Genomic DNA, 12,057 nt, shown 5'->3' with positions numbered 1-12,057 from the left:
TATCAAAGCCAGAAAGAAATGGGTCTAAATCAGTGTTTCTCAACCACTGGTCAGTGGACCTGTGCCTGTCTGTGAGGAGTTGAGTGCTGGTCCGTGCTGGTCCATGAGGAATTAATCCCCCCGCAAAACAATTTCAAGCTGGGGTGGGGCACTGCTGCTGGGAACTCTCCAGAGTGCATTTCTAGGCAGGCAGCCCTCGCTGCTGGGATAACGTTCATTTCAAGGAAGCTAAATTAGTGTTATCCCAGCAGCGAGGGCTGCTTGCCTAGAAATGCGCTCTGGAGAGCTCCCAGCAGCAGTGCCCCCCCCGACTTGAAATTGTTTTGGGGGGTGCCTTGGGGTGGGGCGAGTGACCCCTTTACTAACTGCTGGTCCAGGAAACTGCGCACAAAGACTGCACCGATCCATGACTCCAAAAACGTTGAGAAACACTAGTCTAGTCTCTGGAGCTGGGTTTTTACTATACACTCTAACGATGGTTAAGTAACATCTAGAATGCCCTTACTTAGGTGGCAACCTTTTAAACTGTACAGTTCACTGAACATCTGAGAGCAAAGGCTGGAAGTGAGGGCTCCGTGCTTCTCAGCTATGCAGGAGCCAGAGTCAACTCAGTTGCATGAACAGTTAATTTAGAAAGCAGCATTCTATGCCTTGCATTTTTTACATTTGTGATTGTGTGTTTTTTTAATAAGAAGTTTTGCAACTTATTAAGCTATCCACACAGATATAACATACCAGATGTTTCTGTGTAAGCTTAGCAGCCATGGGATAAGAAGAGAGGTTCTCTTCTGGATCAGTAACTGGTTGAATGGGGTGGGGTGGGGGAGAATAAAAAGCAGACGGTAGAAGTGACAGTTCTCACAATGGAGGAAGCAAGCAGTGGAGTCCTCAAAGGATGTATGTTGGAAGCAGCTCCATTTAACTTTCATAAATGATCTAAGTCAGGGATGAACACTGAGGTGGCCAAATTTGTGAACAACACCAAATTAATCATATCAAGAAGACCGATTGTACTAAGAAGAGTTCCAAAAGGATACTGTATATCCAAACCTTTTGAATATGAAACAAAATGGAAAACCTAGCTCAATATGAATATAAAGTGATGCATAATGGCTGTAAAACCACAAATTCGTGACTAACCAGCAAAGTGATCCTGTGGTTCTGTTGAAAAGTTCAATGAAAGTATCAACTAGCAGCAATGAAGAGGGCAGATTTCATTCTAGGAGTCATTAGATAAGGGACTGAAAACAAAACAGACTGCATTGCAACCTTTACAGAAATTTGTGGTAAGGTCACATTTTGATACTGTATACAGTTCTGGTAGCGTCATCTCAAAAAGGACGCCATAAAGCTAAAAAGGGACAACCACAATAATCAATAAGCTGGAGCACCTCCCTTATGAAGAAAAGCAAAAGCATCTGAAGTGTACTTGCTTAGGAAAAAAAATACAATCAAGGTGGGGACAATTATGCAGGATGTGGATAAAGGTGATTTGTTGTGTGTTTTTTAAATTACATGATTATTCAAGAACTTGGGTTCACAGAACGAAATTGACTGGAAATAGATTCAGGACAGAAAAGCTTCACCTAATGTGTATTTAACTTTTCATTTCCAACAGTTGTAATCATGGCCACTAACTTAGATGGGATTTTACAAACAGGATTAAACACATTCATGTATGTCTATTAACGAATATTAAGCAATAGGGAAATTGAATTTCTAGGTTCAGAGACAGTATGTTTCTGAATACCAGTTGCTGGAGGGTGAGGGGGAACAGTGAGAGAGCACTATTGCCCTCATGCCCTGGCCATCAAATGTGGCTGGCCATTGTAGGGAACAGGACACTGGCCTTAGGAGTGTGCACAAACCAAGGTTTGAGCACAGGTTCAGCACTGCAGGGAGGAGAGCTTTAAGGAAGAGGAGAGCAGATCCTTACCTGCAAGTTTCCTGCTGGGGCAGCACTCATCCCAAGTACCCCCTTATGGCACCAGCATGCACATGGCATCCACGGATGCACGGATGCATTTGTGTGGTCAGCATGCACTGGTACTTAGGATGAGTACCGCCCCAGCAGGAAGCTCTCCTCTTTCTTAAAACTCCCACACTCCATGGTGCTGAACCAGTTCAGACCTTGTAAACCTGTGTGCAGTTTGTGTATACCCCTAGCTGCCCTACATCAACTTCTGAGCTCTTCTAATGTTCTTAAGATAAAAATCAAGAACTTTTACATCTCCTGAGCTACATTCATATGTATTTATATTTGCAAAAAAAGGTCTGTGAAATAATTGCCACAATTAGACTTTAGTTTTCATTATTTAAATAACTTTTCTGCTATTTTTTGCTACACTGCTAATTAACATGCCAAATACTTGAAAATATTTTATCCTAACTGACCAGTATTGGATTGAACTGACCATGCATTTTTATTTTATTTTTTACAAAAATGGCCAACCTTTATGCTCTAACACCTTAAAAATCTGTTAGGAAAAGTCACCAAGGTAATTAGTTCTGTACACTCACATGCAAATATGGTGGACATTAACATGCTATTTAGACTTCTGAATCCCACTGAAATTAATAAGACCATATTATTAGAAGTGGTCTGTTTTATCACCACTTCATACATTACTGAAGCTATGGCAATCAAAACTAGTCTAGAGGGAAAACAGCAGCTGCACAACAGATATTTTACTTGCACTGTTGTGCATTTCTGTAGTAGTGTACGTTCCCTGTCAGTTCCGAATTCTACTGCAAGATGCTCTTCTCTTCAGTTTCCTTTAGCTATTAAGCCCATGTGCACCATTACTACCTCTGCATATATTGATTTTACAGCAGTCTGTGTAAAGGCAGAGTGGAACTGATTGCTTTCCATCACTTTGTAAGCAGTGACAGCACCAAAATGCACGTGGTACCAAAAGAAAGAACAGTTGTTAGCTCCCAAAGAAAGATGTGCTTGTTCAACCATTTTATAGCTGTCAGGGGTGGACAGTAGGTGCAACAGAAAATCTGAAGGCTTATGATTAATAGATCTGAAGTACAGAAGAGAACCAATGAGATCTATAGAATAGGGATGTGCATGGATCTCGTTTGGAGGCCCTTAATGGGCCTCTAAACCGGCTGGAAGCCGGTTCCACCAGTTCGAAGGCAGGGGGTGCTGCTTTAAGGGTGGGGGTTGCACTTACCCCTCCTGCCACTCTTCCCCCACCAGTGCTCTGGTTTTCTAAAGTCCCTCAGGGCAGCAGCGTACCTCCCTGCCGCCCCATTGCCCGTTTACCGGAACTAGAAGTAGCCGATACACATGTCGGGCACGCATGCATAGCGTGCACATGCGCTACTTCTGGATAGTTCTGGTAAATGGGGGCAATGGGGCGACATAGAGATATGCTGCTGCCCCAAGGGACTTTAGAAAACCGGAGCAGTGGGCGGGCAGGGAGGAGGAGTGGTGGGCGGGGTAAATGCACCCTTAAAGTTAAAGGGTTAAAGTTAAAGGGTTAAAGCAGCAGCAGCACCCCCGCCTTCAAACCACACCCACCCGGTTCCGTGCACATCCCTAATATAGAGTGGCTTAATCAATCCTTGATACTTAGCTATAGGTCAGTGCTCCAAACACAAATCATGTATCTCAGAAATGTAAAACTTATTGTTTCAAAGTATCATTCACATTATTACTACTATGGATATTTATATACCGCTCTTAAACCCAAAGTTCTCATAACGGTTTACATAGAAAAATACATAAATAATATAGTCCCCTGTCCTCAAAGGGCTCACAATCTAAAAATAAACATGGTAGACACCAGCAACAGCCACAAACAGTTGATATTTTGAGTGTGCAAACCATTCTTTACTTTGTGTGTACTCCACTTTGAAAGTATAGTATTATTTATCCAGAAAGACAGAAGAAATAGACTCTTTTCAACACCAGATGCACAATGTTTGCTGGCTCTATCCACATCTTGCCCTGAAAATCCTCCGACAGCACACTCGAAGTTTGTTATTTAGGTAGCATTTAGAATAAATTGAGGTGGAATATGTTAAGTGATATAGCTAAATAAATTGATATAGTGAATGTTACATAGATCTTTTCACTGAACAGAAAAGGTAAGACTAATTCTCTGCCACTGGCATAGACTAGATCTTAGTACTAGAGAGATTTTACAACCCAAACGCATGCCAAAAAGAAATCAGAATAGGAAATACCAACAGCTAGAACAGCATATCAACAAAACATGGCCTCACAGTAGTACTGCAAGCTAATATAGTTAGAGGGCTATGGGCATTAAACATATCACTACGTTGCATTTCCTTACCATATTTTATTCCAAGACCAAGACAACAACTATTTATAGAAATGCATGTTCTGAAAGTTGAAATCCCCCCCACCCACTTTTAGGGAAGTGAAGTATGATGCTCCTAATTTATTAGCTGTGCTAGAGTTGTTCACTGCAACTGTTTATACTTTATCATCAACATAATCCTTTGCATGCTTATCGAGAGTTAAGTCTCTGTTCAAAGAGGCTTATTCCCAACTAAGTGTGCCTATACACTTCTAGCCAACAACTCAAACCTCTGAACTACTTACAATTAATATAGCAGCTAACTTCAAGTAGTTAATCTTAATCTAAAGTTGGAAGCTTTAATCAAAGATGTAATTTTAAACAAAAATGCACAAACAACTATGTTCACAGGGCACACTGTACCAATGGCAAAAATCCTTCAATTTGGTGGCAATCTAATATATGGAATAGCTCATAACAGGGAGCTGCAGTGAGTTGCTCTCTGAAGAGTATGTTCATAGGGTATATATTTGTTGCAGTCACACTGTACATTTTTAGGTGAACATTTAAAAAACCTAGGCATACATTTTAAAAAGCCAGTGTGTGAAGTGGCCCAAAAATCTTGCAGTTCCAGATACCTAGGTGGATGGAAATCAAAGTATGTGCACACAGCAATAGTTTACTCATATCACCACAAGCAATCCAACCAATTTAAAGCTATACCAGTATCATCCAACCTGGCGATGGGTTTCTCTTTTAGGCAGGTGCCATTAAGTACAAAGTATAAGACAATATGACTCTAGTGCATACTACAGTTCATACGTAATCATGTTCCTATGTGAATTTTGTCTGCAGTTTATATCTGAGCCAGAGCAAGAAGTAGTACAGGAGAGGCAAAAGAGTACAGATCTGATTTATGCTATTGCCAGGCACACAGCTCATCCTACAATGGTCCAAGTACTCTATGCTGCTAAACCTTTGCTGCATTTTGGCCTCCTAAGGCCTAGTCAACAGGTACACATCTCAAATGCCCCAATGGGATGGAGCCAATTATGATATGGGGTGTGTGTGTGTGTGTGCATGTGCGCACTCTTGCCTCTCCCACAGCACCCCTGCTTCAGACATAGCCACACCATCATTGTCCATATGCCCCCAAATTCAGAGTCTTGCAGGGAAGATGAAGTCACCGTGCGCACCCCCAGCAATATCTTCTAGTTCGGAGGGGGGTGGGGGTAGACATCCCACCTTGCTTGCTGTCACCCTGCTTGGTCCATTCTTTTTCTCATGTCCATCCCCTGCCTCAAGCAGGTGAGGGACAGGCACAAGCAGGTTATCAAGCTCCACCTCACACCTGACCACCACCTGCCTGAGGCACACACAGACAATGAATGGGTACATATACAGACAATGGATGGGTACAAGCAGGAGGAGGAGCGAGCAATAAACCCCTTCCTTGTTTGCTGCCTCCAGCTCGCCTCCACTTACACTGAGCTAACTCTGGCCCTGTGGGCCAATAAAAAATATCCCTGTGGGCTGAAAGTTGTTCAGGAAAGCCTAGTCTAATCTCTAAGATAAAAGAGGCCACAAAGATTTAGCACAATACTCCCAGGGACTGGTCTAATACTACAACAAATATCACATTGGTGATGTTGTTGCAATGAAACTCAAATAAGCAGTTTGAGGTTTATGCAATACCAAGGCTAAGATCTAATCCTTAGGATGCTCTTTTGAAATACAATCCCAGTCAGTATGCCAAATGAAGTGACATTTTTACAACTGGAATGTGAAACTTACCCTGGAGTCCCTGTACAAAAACGACACACATACAAATTTCCAGGCAAGGTTCATAATGTATTTTGACCATATAAACTCATACAAAATTATAGTTCTCGCCTTTCAATAAGAAATCTTTAGGAACTCCAGGGACAAAAAGAACTAGGAATTCAAAAGAGGGACATTGATCTGAAACAAAATAACTCACATTGTGTAGCATTAAAAAAGTGTTTTAAGTAATTTGATCAATTGAGAATTTATGCAAGATTAAAGGGTCAACATGAAAATAGATAGTGAAGGAGCCATACATTTTTAAAAGTATGAGAATTCTGCTTTTCAGGAAACGAAGCCTATTTTTACAACAGCTTTAAAGACAAAACAGTTTCCCCAAAAAGCAAAGCAAGGAGTGGGGTGGGGGACTGAATCAAAATGAAGCTAGAAGATAAACATTTCTACTAGCAACATTTAGTCATAGTCCCTTCAGTTGGAAGCAGTTGGCTTTAAGCCACTTGCATCTGTTAAATACACCATGTGGAAGTTGCACTGAAATTTCAAGGTGAATCAATGGAAACTGCTTCCATAGTCATTCCAAATCAGAGATCCATGACTGCAAGAGTGCTTGATGCACCGCCCTCCCTTCACCTCATTAAACAGATGAGCAGCAAGAACCTCCCAAAAGGTTCTGTGCAGAAGCACAGTGTACCAACCACACTCATCTGGGATAAGGTCCAGAAGAGGCTATGGAAGACAGACTTATGGAATGAGAGTGATTCTGGGCCACACAACAACCACTTTAATATGCAGTGGAGGCAACCACGGACAATTGTTTCCATACCTGGATCATATCTTATTGGATTGGGGCCAGCACGTTTAGGAATGGAATAGCAAATTCCTAATCTATCTATGTGGTCGCTAAGAGTCAACACCAACTTGATGGCACTTAATCAATCAATCAATCTTCAACGTACATTAACAGAGCTTCCCTCTGCACCTTCCTGGTGTTTCTATAATGCTGGTAGAGCAATAGTGCTCTGTACTATTGTGCATGTACAATAGTTAATACAGACTATCCCAAACATTCACAGAATGACAAGACACAGGATAAGGTCACAAGCCCAAATTAAGCCAAAAGAACAAAACTTGAATCTAAACAATGCAACTTAACTAGTTTGTGGATTGCAACCAATTTATCAATTCTCCCTCTATGTAAATCAGCATTTATGACATTATGAATGACTGTGACATGATGAGACATCCCGAGTATGCATGGCTTTGGATTTATTCTATTAAAACATATGAACAGAAAAAGTGCATAAATTAAACATAGGATTATCGAGTGCCCTCACAAGTAACAATATCATCATTATTACTATTATGTATATACCATTTTCAACAACAAAAAGTTTTCAAAGTGGTTTACATAGAAAAAGAGTAATAAGGAGAAGATGGTTCCTTGTTCCCAAAGGGCTCACAATCCAAAAAGAAACATAAATAGACAACCACCACCATCACTGGAGAGATGGTGTGCTGGGGATAAACAGGGTCAGTTGCTCTCCACCTGATTATATTAAGAAAATCACTGCTTTGAAGGATGCCACTTTGCCCAGTTAGCAGGGGAGAACTATTTTATCTTTCGGCAATACTCTAGCTAGCAAAGGTATGTCACTCTGCACAAGTGTTATCTTACGTTATAAAATTCAATCTATTTTGAATTTTACAGAGTAAAAGCACTTGTTATATTTCTAGTACACTGAAGACCTAGTAACCTCACAAACCTTTAGCAGTGTGAAAAAACATTACTGATCCTTGCATTACAATGCATTTCTTAACAAATGATATCACAGAAGAAAGACTGGAATTCAGTACTCTGGACTTTTATGAACAAATGTTCTTTTTCAAGGCATACATGCTAGTGCATATGTTCTGGGTTTTGTATATATTTGTTGGATGAGCCAACACAACTCAGGATGCCCTAGTGTTTGTCAATTTCTGATTAGCCATTTCCATAACTATACACATGCATTAGGTATGCACAACAATAATTTTGAAAATAGAGATTGTCATGAAGAACCGCTGCAATTCTGTTTTATAGTGATGTCTTTCTAAATAATCTAAAGGACTCTAAAATCAAATTTATTTTTGGGGGATTAAATACTAGCCTCTGATTTACCTTGTGTAAAATTCTCCCCTCGCCTCTTTTTCATGAAAAAATACCATGTCAAATCTGCATAAAAGATTAAGAAGAAGTAAAAAGAATCATGGTACCAATGTAGTGTATGCAGTTTTAAGATCCGCTATGTGTGTTTTCAACTCTTCTTTTTCTGAGCTAAAAGATACAGCTTATTAATGGCAGCTAGATCTACACTGATAGGCCAGGAACAAGCTTAATTGCAAGTTTGAAATCAGTGTAGAAAACAAATCTGTGATGGAAGATGTTTACAATAAGCAATGGAGACTTCTTCTACACTTGCTGAATCTTCCTTTGTATGTAACATTGTTACTTGCAGAATACAAAGTAACATAACTCTAGCTCTCAGAGAACAGTATAGAAAACCATGCCTTAAAGTAGCTGCTATCTGGCTTTTTCAGTTTATTTAACACATGAATTTAACATAAACAATATTTTATACATGAATAAGCTACAGTAAAGCCATCTTTTGATCTCAAAAGCCATTTGCAAATGTCAGCATCCTGACACCAGTTGGCAGCAAAGATTTTCTTCAAATACCTTTACTTGCTACCAATAAACCCAGCTTGGGACCCTTTCACGCCTTCAGGCAACCTAATTTTGTCTTTCTCCACTCCCCCTAAGAATAACGTAATGCTGCTGCTTCTTCGTCTCACATAATAGGATGCAAAGACAACACAGTTCGCTACAGGAGAGCCATTCTCAATCTTTGCATTTCAGAAACCATTTATAAAATTATCAGCCTGCAGCTACTGTAAATACAACAGCTTCACTGAATAAGGGAAAAAAGAACCTCCTAAATGACTTTAGGAGCTTCCCCAATCTTTCAGCAATCCAACTAAGAACCACTTGACCTAAAATAACATTAACTCTACCATCCCTTTAGCTCCCTTTCTGCAACAGATACACACTGCAAAGATGGGACACATCTATATTTTTAAGGGACATCACATTCTGTATTTCAACAAATCCATAACTCCAGATCAATGGTCCCATTCCCAAATCAATACTGTGGATAATTATGATAAAGCAACCCTAGCAGATGTTCACCCACCTTATATTAGTGTTGCCACACATTATCCTACATTTATTCGGGCACTCCACATTTAACACACAGTTCCAAAGGAATTCAGGTGGTGGGCTGACCATTTTGATTCCGCATCCTTACCTTATGCCACACATAAGGTGCACACTAGAACTATGCAATAAGAGAACGACGTAATCTTTGGGCGGCGGGGGGCGAGGAATGGGAGTTTCCTATTTTAAGGAGACAACTTTTTAAAAATTCTTACCGTCATATATCAGCCACGTCCTTCCAGAGGATGATACTGTAATGGACCAAGAACAGAAACCAACCCAAAGGGGAGTGAAATAAGCCGAAGGCTAAAGTGATGTGGGGAGGGGGCTTCTCGCCCTGAAGGCTCCGTTCAAACCCGCAGTTCAGCTCAATCCAACGTAGTTCTCGTCGCCCCAAGCAGCAGTAGCAGGCAGGAAGGATGGGGGATCACCAACAGCCGTAGCAGTGAGCGCCCCACTTCCAACTCAAAGCCCCCCCACATTCCTGCTGCAGACAGAAAGGCAAGGATGGGTGGGCAGATGGATAGGGGAGGGGGGAAGGCAATGCAACCTTCCCCCCTCCTCACCCACTGGCTCCCCCAAAGGAGGAAAAGGGGAAGGGTTGCAGCAGTCAGCCCCCCGCCTGTGGGGAAGGTGCACCCCCTTGGCCTCCCACCCACCTCAACGAGGAGGTTTCCCCCTCTCTCTTCCTGCAGCCGTTGGCGGAGGTGGGGGGAGGAAGGTGGTAGCTAAACAACAGAGATCTGCCCGTCTGTGCTGAGGGGTGGGGGGGACGAGGACTGGCAGCCGCCGCCTCCTCGGTCTTTCTCCCCTCCCCAGAGCCAGCCTCCCTCCCTCCTTCCTTCCCTCCCGCCTGCCCTCAGACAGGCAGCAGCATAGCAACCAACATGGCAGCTGCGCAGTCACCCAGTGAAAAGTGGGAAAGTCAACTCTCGCGAGAACCCTCGGGTTCTACCTGCTCTGTTTCCCCCTAGCTCTAAGCTTCTAGAGCGCGCGTCTCTACTTTCGCTGCCTAGTTTCTGTCTCAATTCGCGACGGGATTGGGTACTCCACCCGAAGGCCCGCCCCTTTCCTTTCTGAGTCAGAAGATTGGCTTGGCTGAAATGTCAGTTAGTGTAAGAGTAGCTGCAACTGTCGTCACAGCGGTAACGCCCACTTGCCAAAGCGGAGGCTTCATTCAGAGCAACCAAGAGTGGTTTTTTGCAGTATTTCGTGAGGCTCTTACTAAAGATATGGGGAGGGCGGGCTGATGTTTGAATGAGAGTTGTAGTGACACCTGCTGGTGATTTCATTCTCTCCCCCCCACACACCTTCTTCTTTTTTTGATTAGCCCTTGGAATGTAATTTGGGACTGGGAGGTTGTTTTGCACCAGCTTTTATTTTATTTTGGATCCGTAGTGTTGGGAGGTTGTATTGGTCGGTTTTTGTTTTGTTTTGTTGTTCCAATCATTATCTGTAGCCTTTGATATTTATATCTTCCGTCATTCCATGGTTCTTTTTGTTGGTATTTATGGTAGCTCACTTTCACACTTGTGTCTCTTCTACTGTATTCTTGTATAGCTTAATTATATATCATTCTTTAGTATAGAAGAGCAACAACTGTGGATTGACCTAAAAGTGGGGAAAGTGTTCATGACGTTCAGGTTTTTCACAGCGTACCTACGTTTATGACTTGGTCATGGTATCTTGTTGGATAAAGAGTTGAGCTGCAACCCTGTACTGTACACACTTGCCTAAGAATAAACAATCTTCTCAGTAAGCAACTCTGTGCTGCAAGCTGTGGCTGGTATATAGATAAGGCATGGTGCAAGAAGCAGTTTTCTTCTCATAGAATTGAATAGTAAGTTGATACTCTAGGTTACTGTATTTCTTGTCCTTCTAAACCATTGTAATCCTTCTGCAGTAGTTAACAGTACTTAACTACATAACAGTAGCTGGTTACCTGAAAGGTAGCCCCACCTGTGCAGAGTTCCCACTGTACCTGCCCAAAGCCCCAAGCTGCACCTATGTCCCCTTCGTAAACTGACTCATTGTTGTGCCTTTCTTTAACACTTGTACATGATCTGTGTAACAACATGGTGCTTCCTACATGGATCCCAAGGGAGGACACTTGATAAATCACAAGAACATTGTCTTTGACCCCAGAATTATGGTGTGCCATAAAATAAATAGGTATTGGTTTTAAATCGAGCACAATAAGGTATTTTTCTAATGAATTTGAAGTGCCAGTTTGCCTCAAGATAACACACTATAGAGCTGCACAGGGTACTTTTATCTGTTTCTATTGTGGCACAGCAGAGAAATGGCTTGACATTCAAGCCAGAGGTTGCCGGTTTGAATCCCCACTGGTATGGTTTCCCAGACTATGGGAAACACCTGTATTGGGCAGCAGCGATATAGGAAGATGCTGAAAGGCATCATCTCGTACTGCAGGGAGGAGGCAATGGTAAACCCCTTCTGTATTCTACCAAAGACAACCACCGGGCTCTGTGGTCGCCAGGAGTCGACACCGACTTGATGGCACACTTTACCTTTTACCTTTTATTGTGAATAGAAGCAATATTATGAGAGAGAAAATGACAGGGAATGTAATGAAGGTGTTCAGCCCCCACTGCTTGCTCTGAGCTGAATCCTCTACAGTTCCCCGCAAGTGTTTTGTGGCCAGATGCAAGGAATTTAAAAAGCAGGCTGTGTGTAGGTACTGGATAGCCAACAGTCTTGCACTCAGTATTTTGGAGAGAT

The 12,057-nt window shown here is 42.1% G+C and overlaps 1 protein-coding gene across 6 annotated transcripts in view; it reads right to left on the bottom strand.

Annotated features, from left to right (window-relative positions):
- The window catches only part of PTPN4 (protein tyrosine phosphatase non-receptor type 4), a 190,408-nt gene extending 180,030 nt beyond the window's left edge, over positions 1–10,378 (bottom strand). For 2 of the 6 annotated variants that reach the window (XM_053261059.1, XM_053261049.1), the window contains exon 1: positions 9,531–10,219. The gene's annotated coding sequence lies outside the window, so the exon portion shown is untranslated. Of the gene's footprint in view, positions 1–9,530; positions 10,220–10,270 lie in introns of those variants that run through there. The other 4 variants (XM_053261040.1, XM_053261029.1, XM_053261046.1 and 1 more) reach the window with 4 other exon arrangements.
- Positions 10,379–12,057: the final 1,679 nt, after the last annotated feature.

The sequence above is a fragment of the Hemicordylus capensis genome, chromosome 1 (assembly GCF_027244095.1).
Source record: "Hemicordylus capensis ecotype Gifberg chromosome 1, rHemCap1.1.pri, whole genome shotgun sequence".
Taxonomy (NCBI): Eukaryota; Metazoa; Chordata; class Lepidosauria; order Squamata; family Cordylidae; genus Hemicordylus; species Hemicordylus capensis.
Note: the sequence above shows the minus strand (reverse complement) of the source record. Positions and strands in the feature narration are given on the sequence as shown.